Source organism: Elephas maximus, chromosome 18 (genome assembly GCF_024166365.1).
Source record: "Elephas maximus indicus isolate mEleMax1 chromosome 18, mEleMax1 primary haplotype, whole genome shotgun sequence".
NCBI lineage: Eukaryota > Metazoa > Chordata > Mammalia > Proboscidea > Elephantidae > Elephas > Elephas maximus.
This window is the reverse complement of record NC_064836.1, coordinates 9,802,692-9,817,762: the sequence shown is the minus strand read 5'-3', so window position 1 is coordinate 9,817,762 and position 15,071 is coordinate 9,802,692. Positions and strand designations below refer to the sequence as shown.

At 51.3% G+C, this 15,071-nt stretch overlaps 1 protein-coding gene across 1 annotated transcript in view; it reads right to left on the bottom strand.

Annotated features, from left to right (window-relative positions):
• PKP1 (plakophilin 1) overlaps positions 1–15,071 on the bottom strand; it is a 49,942-nt gene that overhangs the window by 19,832 nt on the left and 15,039 nt on the right. The gene's annotated exons all lie outside the window — the stretch shown is intronic.

Below are 15,071 nucleotides of genomic sequence, written 5' to 3'. Positions count from 1 at the left end.
GAAGTATCTCTGGGTAAACTCGAATCTCGAAGCTTTTGGTTAGCACATGCGCATGTTAACTGTACAACCCAAGGACTCTTTTCCACCGTTACTTCTCTGCTAACCCCCTCATCTTGTCTCTCCTCTGGCAGGGTAAGAAGCAAACGGTAACAGGACCTGTGGGCGGAAGTCCTCAAAAGCCAAAGAGGGAAAATAACCCTGATCCCTGGGCCCTCTGTTACAGGAACTCTCTGCTCTAGGCACACCTGGACACGTAGGGGCAGCTGGGGGCCTGCAGGTGGGGCCCAGTAAGGGCTTCCACAGACTTTAATGTCAGGCTTGTGGGGTGTGTGGGGAAGCTGGGTGGAGGACTAGTCCAAGAGCAAAACACACAACAGAAAAGGTGCTCCATAGCGCTCCTTGTGAGCCCAACTGGGAGTCAGCCCTTCCCTGGGAAGAAAGCACCTGCAAAGCTGGAGACTTGGTGGGAATTAGCTCCAGAAAGGAATGGTCCGAGGAGGACTTTCCCAGGAGCTTGTAGGCCGGTGGATCTGGCCTGCTCTGACTTGTTCCAGACTAGAGGATCAACACTGAGCCTGATAAAATGTCTCCACACAGGTGCTGACTTGGGGCTCATCTTTCCCAGGATGAGCCAGGGCCAAGTCCAGCAGCCCAGAGCCTGCCTTCCCTACCCCATGACTCTGTGTGTGTGTGTGTGTGTGTGTGTGTAGGGAGAGGCAGTGAAGCAGCTGGGTAATTCCCCTCCATACCAGATCTACCCACACCAGGCTGGGGAGGGGCCAGCCCCCCTTTTTCTCTGCAAGGAGAGTCTCAGAGAGCTGGAAACCTCCTGTGGTTAAGGCTCCCAGGAAGACTCGGTGTCAAGCTACCAGTCAGAAATGGCATTCAAAACTCAGAAGCCACAAACTATTAACCTTGGCAATGGCGTTTTCGTCTCCTTAGCCCACACACCCAGCTGTGCGTGCCGGCAGGTGCAACTGTCTCCCCCAAACTAGGTCAAACCAGCCCACCCCAAAGGGCGCTGGCGTGTGGGCGTCAGGGGAGGTAAGGGCAGACTATAACAAGGCCGAGGAAGAGGGATCGGGCAGTTTCCCGAGCACTGGGATGTGGAATGCACGCCTTGTAGATTACGTGCCAAATATGCACCTAGCCTCCAGCGCTAGACAATGGCCACACCTTCCTCACCTCTGTTCCCTTCCCAGGGAAGACGGTGGCGGGTGGCACTGTGGAAGGCAGCCGAATGGTGGCTAACCTTAAATGGAAATGCACAAGGGGCTCCCTTGTTCTCAGTAAATGACACTCCTGGACATCATCTCTGACACCTGATGAAAAGTCCAAACACCCTTCCTGGCCCCAACCCAGCCCAATGTAATCATGCTGATTAAGCCTGGCTGAGGCTTTGGGTTTTGCTCTCTGTGCTGGGAAAAGGAGCGTTGGCATCCCTGCCAAGTCTCAGCAAGGGTGGGCTGACCACAGGGAGTGGGCACGGTGGGAGGCAAGGTGCCCCGAGGGATTGCATCTCCCAGCCCCCCCCCATTAGCTACACCCCAGGGGTGTTACGCACTCCTGGGAACCCCGCCCAGCTCCTGCATCACATGGTGTCTAAACATGGTGGCCGAGGACTGCTGTGGGTGGCTGTCCCCTCACCATGGCTCTTTGCCGGCACTCTGCGAAGCTGAAGTGCTTCCTCTCAGCCAGGACCCCCCCGAGACCCTCCGAGGCTCAGATGAGGCAGGCTGAGCCCCTAGCCCTCCCTGCCCAGACCACCTGTGACCTAGCTGAAGCCTGTAGCCTTTCCCGTTTTCTTCCATAAGGCTGAAGTGGCCGTGCCGTCTTGGAAATCTAGGTGCTTTCCTCAAGCTCACTGAGCTGAGACTCACGGCAGAGGAAGGACATGGTGGGTGAAAACACACTCTGGAGCCAGACTGCCTGGGTTGAATCCTGGCCATATCGATTGCCAGATGGGTGGCCCTGAGCGAGTTACTTAACCCTCTGTACCTCAGTTTCTTCATGTAAAACTAGGGTTATAATAGTACTCAGCATTTAGGGTCGTCGTGAGAGGTCAATGAGTTAATGTTTGTAAAGAGCTCGGGACAGTGCATGACCTAAGTGTTTGTTCAGTAGGTACCAAGTATTCTCGTGACGCTCAGATGGGAGACAGGCTGACTAAAGGGTTTTACATCGCCCAAGCCATACCTCAATGAACTACCAGGTTGGTCACAAGGGAGAGAAACCAAGGAAGCCAGGGCAGCCCTGGAAAGGGGTACAAGCCAGTATCTAGAGCCCCATGCTGGTCTCACCTCACAGCCACAGAACAGGCTTAAATATGTTCCATAAATGTAGAATAGTATGACTCCAGATGGGGCAACCAGAGGGAGCCAAGCTTTATGACTGAATGATGTGGTGTCTGTATTTATGACTGAATGGCATGGTGTTTCTTTACGTGGGTGAACTTCACATGTGGGGCAGCACAATTGTTCATTGTGCAGGATGTCCCAAGCACTGTAAGCTGTTTAGTGCTCCTGGCCTTCAGGACATAGATACCAGTAACCCCTCTCTATCATTGTGACTAGCAAAAATGCCTCCCACAGATTTCCAAACTCTCCCTTCCAGGTTCTGAGTGAGCAGCTGCAGCCAGAACAGAATGCAAGGGCAGTGCGCGCAGACACACACATGCCCACAACAGCCAGAAATCTTCGTTGCCTGGGCTGGGTCTCCCAGTAACACCACCACACTCAGATAATGATCTAGTGGTCACAGCTGGCAGAGTCCTCTTCTTTGAAGACAAAGGACAGTAACACACATATGCACACATACCCTTTGTCAGGTTATCTCACGTGTCTTTGGGAAACTCCAGCCTCAAGTGGGATGGTCCATGGATCAGAACATTCCAGAGGCTGGAAACTCAACTTCCAGGGAGCAGAGCTGACCCTTCAACCAGAAAGCAGGTTGGGCTGGAGAGCCAAATGGAAGGCCTAGGTGAGTCCAGAGAGACATTTCTCTACCTGAGAGACCAGTGGGGCTCGTCGGGGGTCAACTCATGGAATCACAGTTCAGGCTGGGCCATGCAGGGCTCCTTTTAGCAAGGAGCTTTCCCTCAGCTTTCTCCTCATGACTTAGGTCTTGTAACTAACCTATGTTTCTTCCACCTTCCTTCTTGGAGGAGTGTGGCATTTTAACCCCACACTGAATGCTTCCCAGCCCCTCAGTGTAATCTTCTCTTCCTGATACTGCATAAGTCAGGAAGCTCTCAGAGGCCAATCCCCTCATTCCACAGGCAAGGAAACTGAGTCCTCAAGGATGACTAGACCAAAGTAAAGCAATACAAACCCAAGATCCCAGGCCTTATATAACCAAATACAGTCAGCTTGGAAACCCTTATGAGTCCCATTCAATCTGCAGAGGCTCCTTCTACATTGGAAGGGCTCCTAGTTACCCAAGATCATGGGACAGGATAGTAACTAAGCACCAGGAAGAAATGGTGTTGTTGCATCTTTCCATCTGAGATGCCCTCTGACTACCCCTTTCCCACCCCCACTGCTCAGATATTGGCTCTGACTCTCATCGGTTCACCATTGGGCAGTTCCAGTGACTCAGCCCCACCTCCCACCCAGCCCTGAGGCTCTGGCCCCTGCCCTGTGATGCCATCATGGCGACCTTCCTCATACAAAGCTTTCATTAACCATGCCTTGCTTGAGAGCCTACAGTGTCTCTATAACATACAAGACAAACTCATCAGGCTGGCCACACCCTGCCTATCCAGTCATCTCTTCCCCGCCCCAACACACCTCTTCACGCCTCCTTCCCACCCCTCCCCCGCCCCGCCCCAGCCAGCGACATCACCCTTGCTTCTGCTCAGGCTCTTCCCCACCCTGGACGGCCGTGCTTGTCAACCTCTTCATAAATTCTCCATCTCTTCAAAGCCTCTTCTCATATCTGTCATCTCCACAAAGCCTGCTCCAACCCAACCCAAAGCCCTTTCCCCAGATACCAAAGGTGCCCAGAGTTGGAATTATTCACTCTCACACCCAGTTGCCTGTGGTCTTAGTCTTGTTTGTTCTTCAGGTGCTAATGTAGGCTTCTGTCATTCCCCGAGCTCTCCAGGGCAAAGATGGTCTTTACTGTGCCTAGAACAGGGCTGGGTTCACAACAAACACTCAATAAAAGTGGTGCTGTGACTTGCCCTGGGAATTTGGGCTGGGGATGGAGACTCCATCCCGGCTACTGATGGACATTGGGGTTCCCTCAGCCTCAGTGGTCACAGGGGAGCTGCCATGAACTAAGTGAACTACGTGGAAGGCGCAGGGATCCAGGTAGGATGAGCCAGTCTATGAGAGTGGAACAGAATGGGTTCAATCTGTGATGGTCCAGGATGCTTCCTGGGTGACAGCAGCTGGTTGGCCAAGCCTGGAAAGTTTCATTCCAGCTCTGGCTGCCTGGACAGAAGCTGCCTGGCTTCCAGAGAGCTCAGTATGCACTGGGCAGGCCAAGATGAAAAGAGTGTCTGTGTCCCCAGCTATTAGTCCATTTTGAAACCACACTTCTGCCAGCAAGATGGGGCCTGCCAAACGGGCTCTGCAGCAGGATACACCCTGCTCATCCCTGCCCCATCACACACCCAGCAAAGTGCTCAACAGGGCCATCTCCAGCAACGTAAATCTCCCAATGCCCTTCTCATGAGCATGCGTGCACTCACGCGATTTCACGGGTTCCATGTACTCTCAGGCCTGGTGAGGGCTCTCCTGAGAGAGGACCTTGGTTAGAAGCACCTCGAGGACAGATTCCACTTGCTCTGCCCCTGGTTCCTGCACTCCCCACTCAGTGCCCATTTGAGAAGCCCTGTGAGCAGGAAGAATACAGTAACACTCTTCATTTTACTGGGGGCTGGGCAGAGCCAACCAGTCACAAGGTGGCAAGGTGTACTTCTGCCTTTTATAATGATGCACACGAGGGCTGGGTGGCTTTGCTCTGACCTCTCCAGGGGATCTGGAGACTGCAGGTCCTCTCCCACCCAGGGCCGCCCAGAAGAGAGCAGATGGGGCTCCAGGGTGTTGAGAATTCTCCCAGAGGGATAGGGGTGGCTGCTTACTTGGCAGTCTGAGTCAGCGTGGGAGCCACTGGGCCTGAGTCACCAAAGATGGGACTCCAGCAGGGGGAGGGCCCTGATTCCTGCCTCCTCCTGGACACCCTCGCTCTCTGACTAGAAGCTGGGGGTCCCACCCTGGGCTGATACACTGCTTTGGACAGAACAGTGCCACTACTCAGAAGCACTGACGTCTGGGCAAAGAGCAATCGTGTTTATCCTAGGAGAAGGCTGTGGTGGGTGTGTCTGACTGTGCTGTCCTCCAGGGCAGGGAGGAGCAGTACTCATAATCCCATCACCAGCACTCTAAGACGAGCAATGCCTACCTGGGAGACGGCCCAGCCCCAGAAATCACTTGATAGACATTTGTGAACTTCAGCCAATGGCCAGTGGATGACAAGATCCCCAAGTACTGGGAAGAGACACATGAGATCTGAAACATCCTGATGCCAGGTGCTGGCACATTTTATCACCTGGATTTCTAAAATGTAAAGAGATGAAAGTTTGGATGCCCATCCTGAGAGATCTGGCTAATAGTGGTCAGGGTCCCTCAGAGCCCCTGAAGGGTGGAAATTGTAAGCAGACATCTGTCAGTATCAAGACATGGATGTGGATAATGCAGAACAAACATTCTAAAGTATCCGGACAGCTGACACCCAAGTAGAAAAGATAAAACTCAGGGCTGTAGCTTGTGGGTCTTTCAAGAAAGTGGTGGTCTCTCCAGGGAGGTCATGAGTCTGGGATGAAAGAAGCATCTTGCCCTCCTGGGCTCCAGGCTCCAAGTCTGACTTTCTGGCCACCTGGAGGGTCAGGCCCACCATGGCTTCTGCTGCTGCTTGTGGCTACAGAGGGGAGATATCCTGCGCACCCCAGCACCTAGCTCCGAGCTAGCGCTCAGTAACATCTGATGCCTGAACAAACAGCTGTGCTAGCTCCGGCACCCAGCTCCATCCCAAATCCTGCTTCCCTCTTCATCACTAAACTGTGGGAGAAGGCAGATTGTCTGAAAATCTTCTCTTTTATCTCCCCACCTCCTCTGAGAAAGTAGGTTTGTCTCAGCTCCTGATGCCCCCAGATGAGTTTGGGAAACAAGGACCTGAGGTTCAATACGCAGGCATCTCTGTTTCAGTTTGGAAAGGAACCCCTGGCAGCCAGCTGCCACTGCAGATGTGATCCCACAGGTCCAAAGGGTGGAGGACTCTGAACCCCATCTCTCTGTTCTGGGCTCAGACAAGCCTAAGACCTCATCAGTCTGCCCCATGTTCCATGTTCCAGGAGCTCCATGTTCTGTGGTCGCAGCTTTCAGCTTTCAAACCCGGGGACCGGCCACTCCCTGAATGACTGCTTTGATAGTTCATTCTGGGGAGGGAGAGGCAAGGGGCCTTGCCAGATGCCCAGTGTGAAGTAATTTCTGGCACCTTGGATGGTGATCCAGGCTGTGGAAGGCCACACTTGAGGGGCAGGAAGAGCTCACTGTGCAAATGGCCCCTGCCGTGTGCTGGGAAGTCTGAGGAGGAAGTCCCCTGGTCCCCTGAGCCACCTCTGTGCCCTGAGTCAAGAGGTGCTTCCCAGCCCTAAGAAGTTTTTTTTAATTGCCTTTGGTTCCAACTTTTGGTGACCCCATGTGTGCAGAACAGACTGCTCCATAGGGTTTATAAGGCTGCGATTTTTGGAAGCAGATCACCAGGCCTATCTTCCAAGGTGCCTCAGGGTGGGTTCAAACTGCCAACCTTTTGGCTAGTAGTCAAGTGCTTAACTGTTTGCACCACTCAAAAGAAGGACCATAGGCTGTGACGTAGAAAAATCCTGAGGGACATATGCTTACTTGGCCGCAAAAAGAGCTACTTGGAGATATCAACAGTTGAAATAAACCACTCCTGCTGATTAATCAAGAATTTCACATGAAGGGAGGGCCAGTTGGCTGGGCCCTCCAGCACTTGGCCAACGGACGTCCCCTTTGGAAGGCACATGCCGTATGCACATGTACACACACACAACACTCTCACACACAGTTCCATATCCATTTTCCACCTGCCTCCGTGGGACACGCATCACTTAGCCTGGAGTGGACCCAGGTAGGGAAGGTCTTTGGAAGTTTCTCGAGCATATCCTAAGAATACCTCAGCAGTGTATGGCGCTTTGCAGGTTTTAAAGAGCTTCTCCATTCATCACCTTATTGGAGACTCACAAGACCACCAGCCCCTCTGCCCTGTCAAGGAGGTGTTGTGGGGAAGGCAGCACCCTCATTCTCTCTGGGAGCATATTAAGCTCAGAGAACTCTAGGCTTGCCTGGGGCACACAGCTAAGGTATAGCAGGCCCTGAACCAGGATTTGGGACTTCTGCCCCACCCAGTGTTTGCCCTCTAGCCACTCTGCCCCCCAAGTCTGGTGATGCCTAGCAAGTCCCAATAGCAAGACCTCTGCTGGTACAGGGCACTCTGTGGGGCAGGCTTTGGGGTGCTCCAGAACTCCACCAGCCTCTCCAGCCAGTGCTGGCCCTGACACCTAGAAGACTCCCTCCCCAGGGATTCCAGACACAGAAGCCCCCCTCTTTTGGCTGATTGTAGGAGGTCCAGCAAGTTCTTCCTTAGAGACATTTAAGAAGAGTGTAGCTGCTCAGTTGTATGAGCCAACGCTACCAAGCCGGAAGACCTTCTGTCCCAGTGGACGCCTGTGGGCAAGGAGGCCTTGGAGCCATGACAACTGGTCCATCCTGGCTAGAACCATGAGAGGGAAGGCATGGAAGAGTGACTGTTTTTGTCCCCCTCCAGCCACCCCTTGCTCCAAATGCACTGCTGAGTTCGCACAAGCTGGGCTGCGAACACAGGGAGTCACGCTGAGACTGAGGAGGGGCCTTGAAGTCTCCTGGAAGTGTCCTGAGCGTCTTTGGTCATACACTGGACAACCCCGCTCTGAGCTTCTGGGGGTGGGGTCAGAATGGTGGGACGGGTCACTGGCTGTCCCTGACCTCTCTCCAGGCTTCCTCCCAGAGTGCTCCCTCCTTCTTGGTCCCCAGCACTGTGGAGTCCCCTGAGAGCTGATTATGGTCAGAGTTAGATGGAAGAAGCTAGGATTTCTTGTGAACCCTCTCCAGGTTGGCTCCAAAGGTCAATCTCACAGAATTCAGCACTCCACAGGCACTTGATTACGGAGAACAGTAGACTGTCAGAAACATCATCTGTAAATGTCCCATAAAAAAAAAATTACTCAGCCAGGCCATGTGACTGGTTACCCTGGTGAGGAGAGGTGCTACTTTGTCACTTTTCTCCCTGGCAAAGGGCCTCAAACAGTGCTGACACGATACGCAGACCCTCAGCACTCTTGCCCACATCCATTCATCCAGTTTTTCTGTCCCTTCCTGCCTTCTCGTCTTTGCTTTTGGGCAGGTGTTGCCCATTCGGTCTTGTATACTTGAACTCAGAGCACATTCCTCACATGAGTTATTGTTTGTTTTATTGGCCTGTCTAATCTTTGGCTGAAAGGTGGACTTCGGGAGTGGCTTCAGTTCTAAGTTAGCAGGGTGTCTGGGGGCCATGGTCTTGGGGGTTCCTCCAGTCTCTGTCAGACCAGTAAGTCTGGTCTTCTTTTTTTGGGGAATTTGAATTTTGTTCTACATTTTTCTCCCGCTCTGTCTGAGACCCTCTTTTGTGATCCCTGTCAGAGCCAGTGGGTGGTGTAGCTGAGCACCTTCTAGTTCTTTTGGGCTCAGGCTGGTGGAGGCTGCATGGTTCACATGGTCCATTAGTCCTTTGAACTGTAATGTTGTTTTGTTTTAAAAAATAATGTTTTTTTTTATTCTATTTATTATTATGGTTATTAACATTACGGTTAGCCTTCATTTATGGCAAGGGATACCGTTTTTCTATTTGAATGAGTGATATAAAGTTTCCTTCCAACATAAAAGCATGGAAATTGAAAAATGATTCCATAAAAATAGTAAATAACAGTATGATGATTTCACAAAAGTTGTGAGAGGAATACAATGGATTGAGCTTGGGACACTTGCCACAGGAGCGAAGGCCAGCATGATGTAACAGTGTAACAATGAGCACTGGGCAAGGAGTCATTGATTGGCTTCCAGTCCTGGTCCTCTTACTGACTAGCTATGCAGCCTTGGGTAAGTCACCTCACCTCTCTGAGCCTTACTTTCCCCAACTACAAAGCAACCTGTAAGGCTTCTTCTTTCTTTTGACAGTCTGATTCAGCCCTTGCTGGAAGTCACAGCTGCCTTTTCAACCCGCCCAGGGCTGCAGAACAAACCCCACCAGCCCTGCACCTTCCAGGTACATGGTGTAGAGGCTGCGGCAGAGGGCAGGGCTCCACTGTAGAGCTCACAGCCACTTCTCTCCTCACCAGTGTCTCTACCTGTCCCCTTTCCCACTCTCCCCCCAGATTTGATTTTGTTTTTCAGCTGAGCTTGCTCTCCTGGGGCAGGGAGGCCTCCGCAGAGACACGCCAGAGCCCTGGGGCAGTGCTGAGCCTCACCCTGGCAAAGGGTGGGGATGGCTCTTCCCACCCGCTTGGGAAATGCTGCTGCGTTCATCTCACTGAGGCCGGTGACAACAGGAAAACCCTCAAACTAGAGAAGAGGCACCCCAATATCTACCCAGGGCTTTGTTGGGATGGCCTTTCCCCCCGTATCCCTCTTCCTGTCTGTGGAGCTTGTCCAGCGGAGAGAAGATCCTGGCTCCCTTTTCTCTGTGCCCTTGGGCTCCTTCCTCCCCTCCATCTTCAGCCCCACCCCACCCCCAACTCCCCAAGTCCACAGGGCTGGCTCAGTTCTTCCAGATCTATCTGGGAGGTTCTGGGCAAGTCCCTGCATTTTCTGTAGCTTGATTTTCCTGAAATTTTCAAATTAGAATGACTGTGCCTGGTTTATGGACCTAGCTCACCAAGACTGCAGGATCAGGTAGAGAAATGAGAGCATGAGCACTTTGTGTAAGTTTAAAATGCTACACTAATTCAAAAAAAAAAAAAATTTTTTTTTTTTTTTTTAATTCAAGGGACTATTAAACGACTGGGGCTGAAGACTGGAAGCCTTCCCACACGAGTGCTGATTGAAGATCTGTGCGGCGGGACTCAAGCAGCCTTGCAAGCTGCCACTTGCCTACTAATCCAGAACCTGAGGGCCCGTCCCCAAACCTCCAGGACTCTGGGGCTAGGGCCTGAGAGATCACCTGGCCCCAACCCTTCATTTACACATGAGGAAACTGAGGCCTGGAGAGGCTGATGTAAGCTTGTGCTACAAAATTTAGCATTTAATTCTATTCTCTCTTATGATGTTTCATCTATTCGTTGTTTTGAACTACAGTGTAAGGATTTTAAGTACTTGTTGGTTGAGTAGATTCATTTGTGTCCAAAAAAAAAAAAAAAAGACCAAAAACAAAACTCCACTAATTATCTTCTGGAGTGAAATAAAAAAAAAAGGAGTTTATAATTTTTCTTATTCTTCATATGTTCCCTCTAAGCTTCTAGGGTTTTGAATACATGTGTGAGACAGAAGGCAGGGAGAACAACACCCAACCTATATGGAAATTCTCTGCCTCACAGTATCACATCAGGTTGGCTGAAATTGATGCCATGTCCATCCAAGCATCAGCTTTCCCAGTCTAGCCATAAACTCAGATCTCTACACCAATGGAACGGAAGTACTCAATGGAGATTTGCTGATTGATGAAGCTAATGGAAGACACAAGCCAGCTTCTGTCGTCTCTCACAAGTAGAGTGGAGTTCCACCCTGTGGACCCTGAGAGAAAGGCCCACTGATGGCCCCAGAAACCACGTAGCCACCACACTGTGTCCCTGGGCAGTGACGTTTCTCCCGGAACATTCCGGCCAAATTGCCCTCGCTTCCCTGAGAATCCACACAGCCAGGGCAGTGCCCAGGAGAATCTGACTTCTCCTGGGTCTGTATGCTCCTCCCCGGGGCAGGAGAAGGACCGGGGTGCTCCCTCAGGTTAAAGAAGCATCCTGAGGTCTGTGCTCCTGGAAACCAGGTGCAGAAGCCCAGGGAGACTTACAACACCCCGGAGCTGCTTTCTCAACCAGCCAGCTGCCCTCCCGTGACACCTGTGCTTTGTGAAGCATCAGAAAGGGAGGCCCTGGGCTGCTCTCAGACCACAGCCCCTGACCTAGGAGTGTTTCTCATCTGCGGCCCCCTCCGCCAAGATAGAGGCCTCCTCTCTTTTCACACCCAGTTCAAAGCTCAGCTCCCCTAGAAACCTGTCCCTGGGTCCCTCAGCTTGATTTTCAAGCTCCCCCTTGGAGCTTGATATCATTTCATTTTATTCCTTGAACCTTGTTCTCCTCCCTCTGCAAGTCCGAGGTGCTAATATCGGGAGGGGGCGCTCTCTGACTTCCCTCCACCAGGAAAGACAGAAGAGCAGCAAGGAGACCATCTGAGTCACCATTTGGTCTTACTGATGATAAGCCTGATGCCCAGCAGGGAAGAGGTCCTACAAGGGTCATCTGGGCAGTGTTGGAGAACCCTCGCCCCCAGGCCAGGGCTTCTTCCTTTTCTCCACATGATCTCTGACTCTAAAAGGCCTCCCACGTTTTTCCAACCCTGAGTCAGGAGGAACAACAACAACAACAAAAACCAAACCCATTGCCTGTTGCCTTTGAGTCAATTCCAACTCATAGCAAACCTATAGGACTGAGCAGAACTGCCCCACAGGGTTTCCAAGAAGCATCTGGTGGATTTAACTGCTGACGTTTTGGTTAGCAGCTCTAGCACTCCAGCTCTTAACCACTATACCACCAGGGTTTCCAAAGAGGCCTCAAATATCTTTAAGGGGCTGATATCAGCTATGCAGGGAAAAACAAGCCCTGGAAGGGAACCGCTTGAATCTGGCCCCAACCTGAAAGGTGACAGAAACTAGGCACATGGAAAGCAAAGCCATTCTGATGGACTGTGGCTTGCAAAAGAACCCCAAGGAACACTCCACAGCCTAGACGTTTGCCTAGTCTTCTCTGCAGTTCAGATGCAGGTAACGTCTCCAGAGGCAGCAATATTTCTGTGATTCTGGGCTGTCCCTCTCCACAGGGAGGGGCGTCTCGAGAGCTGGCCATTTGCTCTGCTCACTCGCCTCCATTCTCTTCCAGGAGGCACATTCTGTCCCTCAGCAAGTAGGATGGTTGCCTTTTCTTGTTGGGTGAGAGCCTGGGGCCCTTCGGGACCCTCCTACATCCCAGGGCTGGGCAGGGGTGAGTCATAAGCTGGAAGTAGAAGGTACACCGAGTTGGCAAACACATCAGTCGCTCCCTCTCAGCTGCTGGGGAATAGGAGCCTGCATCCACTCTCTATCTTTCCCGCACCTGGACTTTTCAAGAAAACACAGGGGCCCTGCAGGCATTGCCAAAGGAACCCGGTTTGTGCATCTGAAAAGTGGCATTCAGAGTTGAGAAATGGGGCAGAGGGAGGGGGGCTGGGTCTGAGTTTTACATCCAGATAGTGACCAGGCAGAGCACTTTGCTGTGCCTCAGTTTCCCTCTCCGTAAACCTAAAGGAAATGAGGTCTTGCCAACTCTCCATTCTGTTTCAAGGGTTAATTAACTGCTGTCTTCCTGGTGCCTGGAGATGCTCTGATAAAGCAGGGAGGAGGTGCAGAAGCCATAAGCTATCTATCTGCAGGCCTGGAGCTGAGGTCTCGGTCAGAGTTGCTGACCCTGTCCCCAGGTCCTCACTGGCCTGGAGAGATTGCACAGGCGTTGGCTATGGGGGCCTGCCACCACTCAGAGTCTGTTCTCAAGACACACAAAGTCCTGGAAAGTCAGCATTGTGTAAGTCCTTGGCTAGGACCTGGTCCACCTGCCTAGTTCCGTGGATGAGAAAACCAAGGCATAGAGAGGTGAAGGCTTGTAGCAGCCCAGCTGAGATGGAATCCAGGCCTCCCACTGCTCGTCAGATATGTCATATCCTTAACCCCCCCATTTCATAGATGGGGAAGCTGAGGCTCAGCCAGGTTAAGAATTTGCCTGGGGGAAGAGCTGGGATGATTTGGACCTGAACTTCCTGTCAAAAGCCTAGTGCTTGTTCCACCATATCAGGCTCTCTTGGAACTGCCTCTGTTAACTGTGAATCCACAATGAATGGTCTTTTTCTGTTACCTCAAGGACAAGGGTCCTGAGTGATTCTTTCTGGCACCCCTTCTGCAGTACCTGGCACAGAGTACTGCCCCTTGTGGATGCTCAGTCAACGTGGCTAATTGTGACCGAGGCTGAACCACAAGCCTGCAGAGCACTGTGCTTGGATTTCCCAATCCTTTGGAAACCCTGGTGGCATAGTGGTTAAGAGCCAAGGCTGCTAACCAAAAGGTCGGCAGTTCAAATCCACCAGGAAACTCTATGGGGCAGTTCTGCTCTGTCCTATAGAGTCACTATGAGTCAGAATTGACTTGCTGGCAGTGGGCTTGGTTTATGGTTTTTATGGAAACTTGGTGCAACCACAGTCTTCTCGCCTGTAAAAGAGGTCACCCAGGTTGCTCTGGGGTTTAGGAGGGCAGGATCCTCAATGTAAGGGTCCCTAGCAAGTTGTCCATGAGGCCCTGTCATAATGGAATCATCCAATACAGACATAGCAACTAGCCAAGTACAACTGAGAAGAGGCTGGGAGAAAGATTTACTGGCAAGTCCTGGGTTAAAGTGGAGAAATTGGGTCAGGAACAGGACAAACTAAGATAGAGGCAGAATTCTCCCTGGTTATATTCCTGGGTATTCTCACCCTCAGGAGAGCCAGCGGGATTTAATTGAGCATGGCTGGGTGATTTGATATGGTGGCTGTCATAGTATGCCTTTTCCTGACCCCCTGGCTGATGGTGCCTGCAGAGCTTCTCTCCTCTACAGGGCAGATCCTGGGCAGGATGCTCTAGTCCAATCCACAACGAATGAAAGTTTCATATGAAATGACTCCCAGAAGAACAGAATGCTCAAGGTGTGCTTCCTGATTTGAAAATAGGAGAACTCTTTAGATTTGGGGTTGATAGAAGAGGGACTATCATCTAATCCAGAAATATTCCCTGGAAATCAGAATCAATCACTTGCTTCAGCTTCATCTAGGGAGGACAAACTCATGTAATAAAAACCTATTTTCACTTCGGAATAGAAGGGTCGTGCCTTCCGATGGCTCCTGCTCTCTACCCCCCTCATCCTGGTCCTCAGCTGACCAACTGGAAGGTGTTCAGGGACCCCTAAGACGGGTCACCATGCCTCCATTTTCTCACCAAAAATGGTACAGCCTGTAGTAATTCTGTTCAGGTCCCAGCCTAGGAGTGGAGCACCTTAGTGGGTCTTGTTTTTACTACAGGAAATGAATGGGGAGATACTCTGACTTTGGGTTGCTGGATTTAGCAAATAAAAATGCAGGGCACTCAGTGAAATTTGAATTTCAGATAAAGAACAAAATAATTTTTTAGTGTAAGTATGTCCCAAACATCGTATTTTATCTGGCAACCTTACCCTGACCCCCAGTAATGCTTGAGTCTAGGATGGCAAAACGTGGCTACTCTCCTGCCTCTTTTGAGCCAGGATGACTCCTCAAAGAGGGATTCAGCCTGTTTGCTGGGGACAGGGACAGAGGGAGAAAGGAAATCAATGAATTAAAAGACACGGATCTCTTGCAAATCCCTAGAACATGGCTGTAGTGTTAAAATACTGAGATTGCAGAAAAACATGAAATGACCATCATAAAAAGTGCAATTGTCTGGGGTAATCAAAATAAAACACCACTAGGCTAGAAGTGTGTCTAGTCTGCTGAAACATCAACCAGCTTTGTGTCCTTAGATGAGTCATTTGTCTTCTTTGGGCCTGAGTTTCCTCAACTGTAAATTGTCCAGTTGGGGCTCTAATATTTCACAAGTCTGGTTCTGAGAACGAGAGCAATGCAGGCGAGTCTTTGTGAAACTGGGTATCGGGGCTGAAAGGGGCTGAAGACTGTGGTCCTTTGCCCCAGCTCTCCTGGCTCCTCCCTCTCCCTGAGGTCCTGGGGCTC